The following is a 12,937-nucleotide window of genomic DNA, read 5'->3' on the forward strand; positions in this document are numbered from 1 at the left end:
CATAACTTTCTTAATGTAATATTTTACACACACCGATATGTTCATTTAACATTGGTTTTTCTATGCTTGCTGGGTTGGACAAATATTATTTGGAGCAATATCTTACAGCCAGATGCCCTTCCTGGTGCTAACCCTTTTCAGATGGAGATACCTTATTCCACACAGCTTCAAATGCATGAAGTGCCAGGATGATTTGTCGTGGAAACTGACATCATCATCAATTGTTGTCTTTTGTGCAAATACTATTTTTTAGTATTTTGTAAGAGTTAGGTAGGGTATTTTGTATGCATATTTAATTCTTTGACTCTTCTTGCGTCATGGGCTCTATTGTAGTATGGTACCACTTCCTTACTAAATGAAAAAGTAAACAGTCTCCCACTCATTATTTACTGAGTTTTTGAATACTCTTGTTAAGTAGTAAGAACTTTTGTCTATGGAGGATAGTTTCTTATTGAGTTTTCAAAATGGTTTATGATGGTTGGAGGCTTAATTTAGTGTAATATCTAAGAAATCTACACCAGTGAAGTTGGTTGTGATAGTTATTTTATGTCCAAAGATGTAAAATGCCTGTATTAGGTGTTTCCTATTCATGTCCTTAGATATAATTGGCCTCTCATCATCTCTTTATAATTTGAAGTCTATAGATGAGAATTTTTTGGTGGGTATATCTAAAATGTAACTGCAAGATCACTTACTACCCAGGCTAATGTCAAAGACGCCTTTTGTCTTCCATCCACATCATATATTAATACTATTGATGCTACATTTTCTACACACATTAACTGTCATCTTTAATACCTGACCATTCCTAAGCTTACTTGCACCTTTATTTCTTTTGAAAGTTAACATTACACACCCAGCACATCACACTCAATTCTGTAATACTCCCTTAATCAATAGCCATGACTCACTACCATACAACGTTACATATCATGCATGTTTCATGCATTATACTTTTTGTACATAGAGCTAAATCTGTTGTTACTAAACTGTACTTATTTTATTAGCCAGTGTGCTGTGGAAATTAAGTACTTTAAGCCGTCCCAAGCCTTCCTATACTGGTGAGGATATGACTTCAATTTATAGAGTTGCTGGTGAGATGTTGGGATGGAAAACATGGATGAGAAAAGGTGTGTTCTTAAGGGATGATGCAGAATTGTTTAGAGGGAAAGGGTCTAGAGGAAGATAGAGGTGAGACAGTTGGGAGTGACAGAAGCTAGTGGAAGAAGGGAGAAAGATGCATTGATTATGCTTAGGTGAAATTTGGGGAGTTGGGTGATAGGGCGATGCATATAGTTTTAAAAGTGCATCACTGCATCATTTTGCCTATATTTTGTGCAATCATGTGTGTATGTTGTTATGACTGTGTGTGTATGCATGTACATGCTTGTATGCATGCATTAAACTGTGTTTTGTCTTTCGTATTGATTAGGTTTTTCAATAAAAGCAGCACCAAGGTGTTCTCTTGTATACTTCTGAATCTGGTGGTGGGGTTGATTTTGTTGTTGGTGGTGATGATTATGAAGTAAAGAGAATGTTTAAAGCAGCTGGTTTTTGTTTTGGTAGTAGTATACAGATTATTTGTAGCAATACTGCTGCAGTGTTTGTGTGTCTGTGTGTGTGTTAGTAATACAGATGCCATAGTAGTACACATGTGGTAGTATTACTTGATAGTGTGTGTGTATACAAGTATAGTAGTATTGCTAAATATAGTGTGTATATGTGTGTGTGTATGTAACAACACACTAGTGTAGTACTACTGCTAAATGTGTGTATGTGTGTGTGTGTGTGTGTGTGGCTATTTAAAACATTGTTTTTTTATGTTTTAGTGTAATATTACTAGTTGACGTGCTGCATAGTTGAATTGTTTAGTGCTGTGTGTATTTGTGTTAGTACTTTCTGATGCTGCATGTGGAGGTAATATTGTTATATACATTATTACTGTACATGTGTTTAGTAGTAGTAGTACTTACTATATAAGGTGTGTGATGGTGACACTAACATACTGTGTGTAGACGTACTGCTTGTGGAGGTTTGTGCGTTTGTGTATAGTTGTACAGGTTGTTGAAGTAAGTGTGGTATTACTGATTGTAGCAATGTGTGTAGTAGCAGTACTGCTTATGGTAGTACTACTTGTGTGTGTGTTGCCTGTAATAGTATGTGTGTAGCAGTACTGCTTGTGGTAATAAGTGTATTAGTATTACTTGTAGCACTGTATGTGGTAGTACTGTTTGTAGCAGTATATGTGTGTTAGTATTGCTTGAGGCAGTAAAAGTGCTAGTGCTGCTTGGGGAAGTGTGTGTCAGTATTTATTGTAGCAGTTTATGTTGTAGTACAGCTTATATTAATGTATGCACGTTATTGTGTATGTAATTGTACAGCTTCTGATAGAGTTTGTGTTTGCTAGTCCTTCTAGTGACAGAATTATGTGTTAGTATTACTTGTTGATATCTGTAACAGTGTGTTTGATAATACAGTTTATGATTCTATGTATAGTTATACAAGTTGTGGTAGTGTATGTGCTAGTAAAAGTATGTGTGTACTAAGTAGTACTGTCTGTATTCTACTGTTGCTTGTGACTATTATAATACTTTTAGTAGTGGTACATGCGATAATAATGCTAGAAGCAGTGTCTGTGGTAATTCTACTTGCAGTATTGTGTGTGTGTGATAAATTACAGTTTGTAGCAGTGTCGCAGTCATCATGTGGTTGTACAGCTGATAGCTGTGGATGTGTGACAGTATTATTTATTGCAGCATATATGATACTGTTGTTTGTTGGAATGTGTGTGTGTGAGTGTGTACACGTGTATGCTTCATTGCTGCAATGTATGTAGAAGTACTTGTGGATTATGTATTTGCACAACTTATGTAGTCCTAAGTATTGTCACTCCCACTTCAACTTATAATTTGCAAATGGTGCTGTGGGTATGCTATCAGTGGTCTTGAGTTCAGATGTACTGTTGGTGCATTGTTGTGTGTTTGGGCAGCACACCTTAACCTTTACCTATCAGTCTATTTACAGTTATTTGGGAAATGCACCAAATATCTGAGAAGAGAAGGAAGCTTAGTTCAATGGAAAGATTCATTCTCTTAATGCTATGAAGCCAGAACTAAGAATCACTGATCCTTAAACACCATTTAGGCTTAGATATTTTTTTGCAACCATCTGTTTGAAACAGACTAATGCATCAGAAAATTTATCTTAAATTTATATTGCCCTTAACCATTTGTCTTAAATCCTTGAATTTCAAAGTGATGTTCTAGACACTTTATTTGCATGTTCAAGACACTGTTTGCTCAGAACTATTTGATTTGCAATCCCCATATCAAGGAAGCAGGCTGAGACTATACACAACCACAACTATCTTAACAGCGAACCATTCAACAAAATTCAGTCAACCTGCTCAATGTTAATTCTCTTTCGATGGCAAAAATATTCTTTCACAAACTACCAAGTGCCTATCAGACCCCTCAAAAAAAAAAAAAAAAAAAGGGATGCCAAATGCTAAAAATGCTGATTTAATCAAACTCAATGATCAGTTATTTACCATTGTGTATAGGAGTATTTCTACTTAATGATTCAGATAGCTTCAAATGTCTAGTTGTTAAATGAGAAATATGGAAGCACTCCGTCGGTTACGACGACGAGGGTTCCGGTTGATCCGAATCAACGGAACAGCCTGCTCGTGAAATTAACGTGTAAGTGGCCGAGCACTCCACAGACACGCGTACCCTTAACGTAGTTCTCGGGGATATTCAGCGTGACACAGAGAGTGACAAGGCCGGCTCTTTGAAATACAGGTACAACAGAAGCAGGAAGTAAGAGTGAGAGAAAGTTGTGGTGAAAGAGTACAGCAGGGATCACCACCATCCCCTGCTGGAGCCTCGTGGAGCTTTAGGTGTTTTCGCTCAATAAACACTCACAACGCCTGGTCTGGGAATCGAAACCGCGATCCTATGACTGCGAGTCCGCTGCCCTAACCACTGGGCCATTGCGCCTCCACAAATGAGAAATAAATGAGAGACAAATTCACTAATCTTGCTGAGATTGGACATGAGAAATTTTTAGTGTGAAATAAGAAGTAATAAAACAATTTAATGTTAACTAATGATTCAATTGAATAGTTCATTTACAAATAATAAACAATCAATTATAATATTTAAAAATTTTTTACACATCTCTTGATGTTTCTATGCTCATGTTTTGAGTTCAACACTCAATGTTGCTTTGCTGCTCGTATTTAATTTACTTGAAGTAGCAGTTTCTTTATCCTTATAAATGTGCTAAGAGCTCCTTGTTTCCACTACAGTGTTTCCCTTTTCCTTATAAATTTCTTAATAGCTCATGTGAAATATATTTAGATCTGCAATAACCTTTCTACTTCATTTGAAATTTGAATTTTTGAGTTCCAAAAATCTCATTTGCTGTCAGTGAAAGATGTAAGAGTTTCCATTGTGATATCTTAAGATTTTTCGTTGTGTTGAATCAATTCATAATGAATTAATTCAAAAGTTTTAAGACAAATGAGTAGCAGTGAGAATGTAAAAACGATATGCACACAAAATGTCAACATTCAAGTTAACTGAATGATTGAATGAACAAGACATTCACAGGCACATTGTCAAGATATATCTTGATAATTTAACTTTTAAAGCAATCCTTATAAATGTTTAGCATTTTTGTGCAATTAACTATTTTAGTTTTCATTTTTAATTTATTTTTTAAATATCTTTAAAGCAGTGTGTTGTTAAGTAGGAGATCATTAAATATGATATTACTGTTTATTTCTACTCCAGCAGAGATGATTGACATTCTCCAGTAATAATGATAACAGCTAGAATTTGAACTAGGTCACCAATTTGTAAAAGAAAAATATAGTTCTTTTAAAGTGTTCCCAATATAATTACTAGTACTTTATTGATTTTGTGTGGAAGAAAGGCAAAGTTGAGGGACAACTAAATACTATAAGATATTTAGTCCAGTGTTTTGCTATTTTACCAATATATCACTCACCATCAGCATGAATAACAATCACAAATCAAGAAAGGAACCTTTATGTGATCATTCAGCCTGGTAGAAATAGCAACAAGATTTCCCTCAGATCACCCTTCTCATCTTCAAAAAGCTGCTTTGGCTAATGTCAACCAAAGCACTCTATATTTGAAAAGAAGAAAAAGGAAACAAAGAGAAAAGATGGAATTGGGCATGTCTGATGTTTCTGTCATGAGTCTGCTCAATTAAAGCTAACGGGTTGGGGGAGGGGACTCATCACCAATAATTTTAACTTTGATAAATTCACATTTTGTGCCGATTAAAAGTACAAGACCATTGTTATTGCTTTGATTCGCAGTGTTAGAAAATAAGAGCCAGAAACATTCTGTAGAATTTTGTTTTGCCCTACTACATTTTAAGTGCCATAAATGCACTGGGTTTAACTCAGTTGATTATATCTCTCCTCTTATAAACTTGTGGCCATAAGCCAGTATGAGACATTATTAGCATTATAAATATTTGTGAATGCTTTTTTTCTTGTTGTTTTCTTTAAGCCCTTAAAATCAACAACTCTGGCACACTTTTCAACAGATATCTATTTTTCGTTTAGGTTTATGACTAATTACATGTCAAGTCTATGACTTATTTTTAAAAACACCCACTTCCAAGTATTATCCAATATTGCTTACGATAGCAGCTACACAATACACTGCTTTGAAAGAATACAAGCTCTCGTAAAAGTCACGATCTTTGTTAATTTATATTAACCTCTAAAGTGGTTACAATAACTTATAAACTACTTATATTACTAATAGCAGTAAGTGACAGGCACTTCATTTTTCAGGATATGAAAATGTGGATATGCTTGAGTTCTTTATTGTTTTGTCAGCAACTATATATATATATATATATACATACATATATATATATATATATACATATATATATATATATATAAATATATATATACATATATATATACTATATATATACATATATATATACATATATATATATATATATATATACATATATATATACATATATATATACATATATATATATATATATATATATATATATATATATATATATAAATATATACACATACATATATACACACGCGCGCACACACACACACACATATATTAGTTGTGATGTGAGGCAATGGAACAGCAAATTTAATAGAACATTGAAATAAAATCTTTGCAGCATTCAACTCCATCCCATTTCATTCTGAATTCAAATATATGCAAGTTGATGAAATTAGTACCTATAATGTAATGCAGTTAATTTATTCCTTCATGTATGTGGCTGTGTACTGAAGTATAAGACATTATTACATCATTCCTTGTGGGGACTTGAGAGTCAAAGATGTCTTTTAGTATATCCCTGATGAAGTGATGACAAAAGACTTTTAGCTGCTGGGCCTCACTGAGGAAACAACAAGGGATCGGGAGTTGTGTTGATTTGCTGTACTTGAGAAGACACTCCAAGCTAAGTAAAATCGCTGTCATCCATATATACAGGCTTGTCTTTTACAGGTGCTGATGCCATATAAAATGTATTCCTGCCAGTGCAGTGTAAAGCACCTAACATGCTCTGTAAAGTGGATAGTGTTAGGAAGGGCGTCCTACCATAGAAACCATGCTACAACAGACACTTGGAGTCTGGACAGTTTCCCAGCTGATGGGCCCCATGTCAAATCATCCAACCCATGCCAGTATGGAAAACAGACATTAAATGATGATGATCTCTGTTTTATAAGACAAAATCCTGAGCTGAAGGGTGGTCAATAAAATAAGGAGCAAATGAGTTGACCCAATTGATTATACTTCTTCCCTATATGCTATTGTGCCAAAGTTAGAAATTATTATTGCTGTTGTGATAAGAAGTCAAAAGGGTTACTTACAGTGACTTATCTAACTGCTTGACTGCACCAGGTTCAAATCTTACTAGGGTTTACTTCCAACTCTTTAGAGTTAAGAAACTAGGTCACGGGCAATTTGGTTGATTTAATGTTCGTATTCCTCTCCTGCAGTAAATTGGCTTTAGATATGTTTGATAAAAGCAATGTTGTTGCCCTAGCCATCAGCAAAACCTTTGACCATGACTGTGTGGAAATCTATCAAAAATTCCCCTTTACAGGCTCTACCTACCTTTCATTTCTTGGATCAGTTGCTTCCTATCAGATTGCACCATCACAGTGTGTGTTAAAATAGTTCCACTCTGTTACCTCTGGTATGCCTGAGAGTTTGGTTTTGTTCCTCTTTCTTCTTTCTATGCATCAATGACCTACTTGCCACCACATCCAACAGCATCAACTCTTATACACTTGATATGACTTTTCATTCCTCCCTAGCCTTCTCCAACCACAACACTCATACATAACCTAGACATCACACACCAAACCTACACTGATTCTATGAACAGAGACCTGGAGAGTATCTTCTAGTGGGGCCATGCCAATCTTGTCTCTTAACAGTAAAAAACTCATGCACCACCCATATCACCATTGCATTCCCTCCCACAATGAAACATGATTGGCATTCAACCAGAACCCTAATGGCTGCTACAAATGTTAGACCTCATTTTCACCAAAGATTCTTCAGGGTGAAAGCACATCCTTAACACAGCTAGGTCTGTATCCCAAAGATTGGCCCTTCTCTTCAGGGTCAGAAAATATTTAATCCACCAACAATTGCTGACAGGCTTACAAAATTCAAATGAAATTCACAATGGAATATTGCATTCGCATCTGGTACAGTGCTGCTACTATATACACATAGACATTATGGATCACTTGACTAACTGCAGTAAATTACTCCTAAACACACACCATCCTATAGCTTACAAGTCTCCTCTCTCTCTGCTTTTTCTATCTCTATTATAATGGTCTCTGTTCCTTGAAGCTGGCTGGTTTCATATCTCCTCTGTGCAGACATTCCCAACCCACATAGTTTCTTCACCTTTCATTACCCATGTTGTGCCTCCCCCCTCCCTCACCCCATACCCTGCAATAACCACTGTATCCAGTCTTTCCTCCCCAGAACGCATACCCTCTGAAATCTACTCATGTTCATGTCATTCTTCCAGGTGTCGACTTGCAGTAGTTTAAATGCGATATGAAAAACAGCAGCCTCATCAGCATTGAAGGGCTTGTAAAAGATCTCCCCAGAATGTGTACCCTCTGGAATCTCCTCATGTTCATGCCATTCTTCCAGGTGTCGACTTGCAGTAGTTTAAATGGGATATTAAAAGCAACAACTTCACCAGCTTTGAAGGGCTTGTAAAGGATATGGGTACTGCTCTTCCCTCTAGACCAGTGTTTCTCAACCTTTTTACCCTTGCGTAACCCTTAAAATAAATTACATGTCTTAAGGAACCCCTGCACAAAAAAAAAAATATATACTATATCTTTCTCGTATTTTTTTCATCATAGTTCATGTGGTAAATAGCATTAGCCTGTCTCACTCTTTTTCGTGGAACCCCTAGGAACCATTTGCAGAACCATAGGGTTTCGGGGAACCCTGGTTGAGAAACCCTGCTCTAGACCCAGCAAATAAAAACAAAAACAAATTGTCAGTACGCCATTTTTTTCAGACATGGTATATTTAAGACAACATTATCCTATTTTCGAGAATTATATGTTGTGATTCGAGGAAAATGTGGCTGTTATTTCTGGCATGCAGAGCAACTGCATACAAGTTTCTTCATAGGTTTATCTAGTTGTATGTTAATGGTGGTGGCAGTGGTAATGATGCTATCCAATGATTAATGGATGGGTTGGGTACTTTTGCAGTGCTGAGTTAAAATTCTCTTGTGGGCATGGAAAATATTATAGGAAGGAATGGATGGAAACCACCTTCAGCTGGTAGTCACTTGTTAATCATAATTTGGTCTATTGGGTCCCTCTTTGAGCTCAAATGTCCAACAAAGCTTGTCATCATCACGGTCATTTTAATGGGCCACTTTTCCATGCTTTTGGGATAGTCTTGTTTTATCTCTTATCTACTGATGACTCCCCCTCTCTCTTCTGATCATCGTTTTAGCTAAGCCTTGGTCTTAAAGGTGGCGTGGGAGGCTTAGGAGAAATATTTTGTTTGGAAATATATACATGTATATATTTTTCTAATAGTTACAATGGATTGCATGGGAAATTTGTGGCAATAAGTTTACTTTTAAAATGATAACAGTCATATTAGCTGCTGATTATTAATAATAAGGTATAATAGTTGTAATATATTTGTCAGTGAGAACTGGTAATAAACAGGATTGAGTGTTTTACAGTCTGAAGATAATATATGTCAATTATAGCTTGATTAATTAATTACAATTTTTGTTGTGACAAAATGTAATGTGTTTGTATTGAGTCAAAAGCATAATTTGGTATAGGATGAAGAGAGATAAGGGAGAACTAACAGAATTATGGTGGTATTTAGAAAAGGGCGTGAAGATAGTTAATTGTAGTGGGAAAGATAACATAACTCCTCCCAGCTCCCTGAGTTGATTATGACCTGCTGTGCTATAGAAGTAGGGAAAACAGTATGCCGGATATATTAGTTGTTGTTTAGTCCCAAGCTGCTCTGTGTCAAGCAGACCTATGATCAAAAAGAGCAGTCAAACTATGACCTAATTTATTTTCTTGTGAGTAGCAGGGCCAGATTAAGACCCATCGAGGCCCTAAGCACTTAAAAGATTTTGGTGCCCCCATAAAAGATTATGTAATCCAAAATATAAACAATAACAAACTATAAAATAAATTTTTATTTTTCAAAATGAAACAAACCAGTAAGAAGGAAAATAATGTTTATTTTTGTATACTTCCACTTTATTTATATTTGAAAAGTTTCCTCCTACTTTTTTGAATTGCAAAGTCTTTGATTGGATCCTCAAAATTAATCTTAGATAACATATCTGCATCTATACTTAGTAGAGATAAAAGCATCCTGGATATTATTTTAGCAAGTTTAAAGTGATTTCTTTTGTGCTGTAAACCATTTACTATTTCTGTGGTCTCCCCTCCTTCCCTAGATGCTCAAAGCACGTGCTTATTTTGCTTAATGGTTAATCCAGTGCTGGTGAGTAGTAAATCTTGGATTGCATCATACAATGTGTTCTTCCTTTTTAAAAAGTAGAGTGTAGTTTGAGGAGGATTTGGTCACTGTTTCTAGCAGATCAAGCAACCATATCTCTAAGATATAAAAAAAATGACCTTTAACTTTTGCAGGTTATTACAAACTTGTTAAATCAATGTGACATAAACTCAACCAGAATATATGCTGGAAAAATATGGACAGGTCTGGATTGAATGCTTGAAACAGAGAAAATGCTGTTCAAGGTACAGAAGGGCCAGATGGTGATGGCATTAAGCTGGATGGTGTATTAGGCCTATCACTATAAAGAAAGAGAGAATGAAAAAGAAACTACATTTTATGAACATGGTTAGAGAGTTTTCTGTTGATGTTATTGTTCAGACCTAGGGCAACCCTATCATTAAATATATTCTAGCCATGATCAACTGATTTGGATATATTCTCTCATTATTTTAAAAGAGACTATAGTATGAGATTGGAGGGGAAATCAGCTGTTATTTTTAGCAGGTTGTATGATCATGTAGAAGCTCTTTCATTGAATCTTGAGCATTTTATAATAATCAGGTTGTCTTACCTCTTTAATAGTAGTGAGTTTGTTAATTGAGGATCTTAATTTCTCCTACACCCACTTGCCTACCTTCTCACCCAACTCTGATTCTCACTGTAAATGTCATTGTTATATTACCTCCTTCAGTGACAGCATTGCAATCATTTTAACCACGTGATGGACTGAAGTAATTGTTATGAGTGTGTGTTTTGTGGAGTGCAGTGAGAGTGATGTGAGTAGCCTGAGACCATCAACATGTGTTCCTTGAACTCAGATATTTATCTAAGTACTGATATCAATAAACTTTAACTAGATAAGGTGAGTGAGTGATTGGTTGCATGTGTGTGTTAACAGGTGTGTTAACTGATGATGGTAATGGTTTATACATATATATGTGTGTGTATATATATATATATAAATATATATATGAGAAAGAGAGATATAAGTAAAAGTGTCTTAAAATTATAAAAAACAACAAATATTAATTGAACAAAGGATTCAATATAAGGTATAGTCAAATATTTATCTTCATATATACATATGGTGTTAGGAAGGGCATCCAGCCATAGAAGTCATGCAATCAGACTGAAGTTTGGTGCAGCTCCTGAGCTTACCAGCCCTGCTCAGACTGTCCAACCCATGCCAGCATGGACAATGGACATTAAATGATGATGATGATGTAATGTATAAGGTTGAAAGCTGGCAGAATTGATAGCAAGTCAGCTCTCTACATTCATCATCAACATTTAACGTCCACTTTCCATGCTAGCATGGGTTGGACGCTTTGACTGAGGTCTGGCAAATCAGATGGCTGTACCAGGCTCCAATCTTGATCTGGCAGAGTTTCTACAGCTGGATGCCCTTCCTAACGCCAACCACTCCGAGAATGTAGTGGGTGCTTTTACGTGCCACAATTCTAACAAATTTGTCTTTGCCTTTTATCCCTACAGGATCAATAAAATAAGTACCAATCAAGTACAGAGGTGTAGGGGGAGATGAAATCAACTTGCCCATCCCCTCAAAAATAGCTGGGCTTGATCCTGCAACAGATCTACATCCAATTCAGGCAGAATGTTGTGCTCTTAGTTACTTACATGCCATGGAAACTGGGTAACAAGTTTTCTGAGTCCTAGGTCTTGCTCTGCTTCTTCCATACTTTAACCTCTTTGCCTCCAACATAAAGCTGGCCCCACTCCTTCTGGGATTATCATCTTGCAAGTTGCATGGTGGCTTCAACAGAGCTAGTAGCATGGATAAAGCACCCAGTACACATTGTAAAGTGGTTGGCATTGGGATGAGCATCAGCTATGGAAACCATGCCAAATCAGATACTGGAGCACAATGCAGTTCGTGGATCCATTGGGTCTTGTCAAACCGCCCAACCCATGCTAGCATAGAACATGAATGTTGAATAATGGTGTTGTTAATGTAGGTAGACTGTTGTTGGAAAGTAAAACCTGAATAAATCTTGTTATTCTCTTTTCACAAATGCTCTCTATTATATGATATCTGTTCATGTCTTTCTCCTCTGGTGTTGAATTTCAACAGTTCAAGAACATTAGTGGCATCAATCTCACTAGTCTTGGAAGAGCTGCAAAGGCCATGGGTGCTACTCCCTCCTGACCCAGCAAATAAAAAAATGTATATATGTGTTTGTTTGTGGGTCCATTTTACATGAGATGCTCTTCCTATCACCATCCCTTACCTGTTTTTCAAATATAGAATTTTGTTTTCCCACTAGTCTTTGAAAATACAAGTGTTTTGTTCAGATGGTGTTAGATGAGAAAGCAGAATAATAACGAACCAATTGTATAGTGCTCAGGTGCACTACAACTCATCAGATGAACAATTTATGCACATGCATTCCCATACACACACAAGTATATGTAAAATGCATATATATAAAGTGCATCTATTCTTTACATTGGACACACTGCATAGAATTTCTACCTATTCGTTTTCTGTGTACCAAACATAATCATTTCCCTGGCAGTATTCTTTTCTTTTTTTTTGAAAATCTACAAATCTTCTCTCTCTATCTCTCACTCTAAAGTTAAGCTGTGTATTTCTACTATTTTAATTTATTTTGACCTTCACTCCTCAAAGAATCTCTTTGGAATTTGAATATTAGTTGAAAGAAAATCCATATTAGGAATTTCACAATTCTTTTCTTTTCACTTTTCATTCCAAGAAACTCTAGGAATTCATAACTTACAGATGATAAACTATAACTTATAAATAACTTCTAAACCAACTCATAGATGATAACCTCTAAGTTACAAATAACTTGTACATGTTC

General features: G+C 35.8%; 1 protein-coding gene across 3 annotated transcripts in view; it reads left to right on the forward strand.

Moving 5' to 3' along the window:
* Positions 1-12,937, forward strand: part of LOC115209092 (proline-rich protein 5) — a 214,023-nt gene that overhangs the window by 92,778 nt on the left and 108,308 nt on the right. The window lies entirely within an intron of this gene.

This window comes from Octopus sinensis, linkage group LG3 (genome assembly GCF_006345805.1).
Source record: "Octopus sinensis linkage group LG3, ASM634580v1, whole genome shotgun sequence".
NCBI lineage: Eukaryota > Metazoa > Mollusca > Cephalopoda > Octopoda > Octopodidae > Octopus > Octopus sinensis.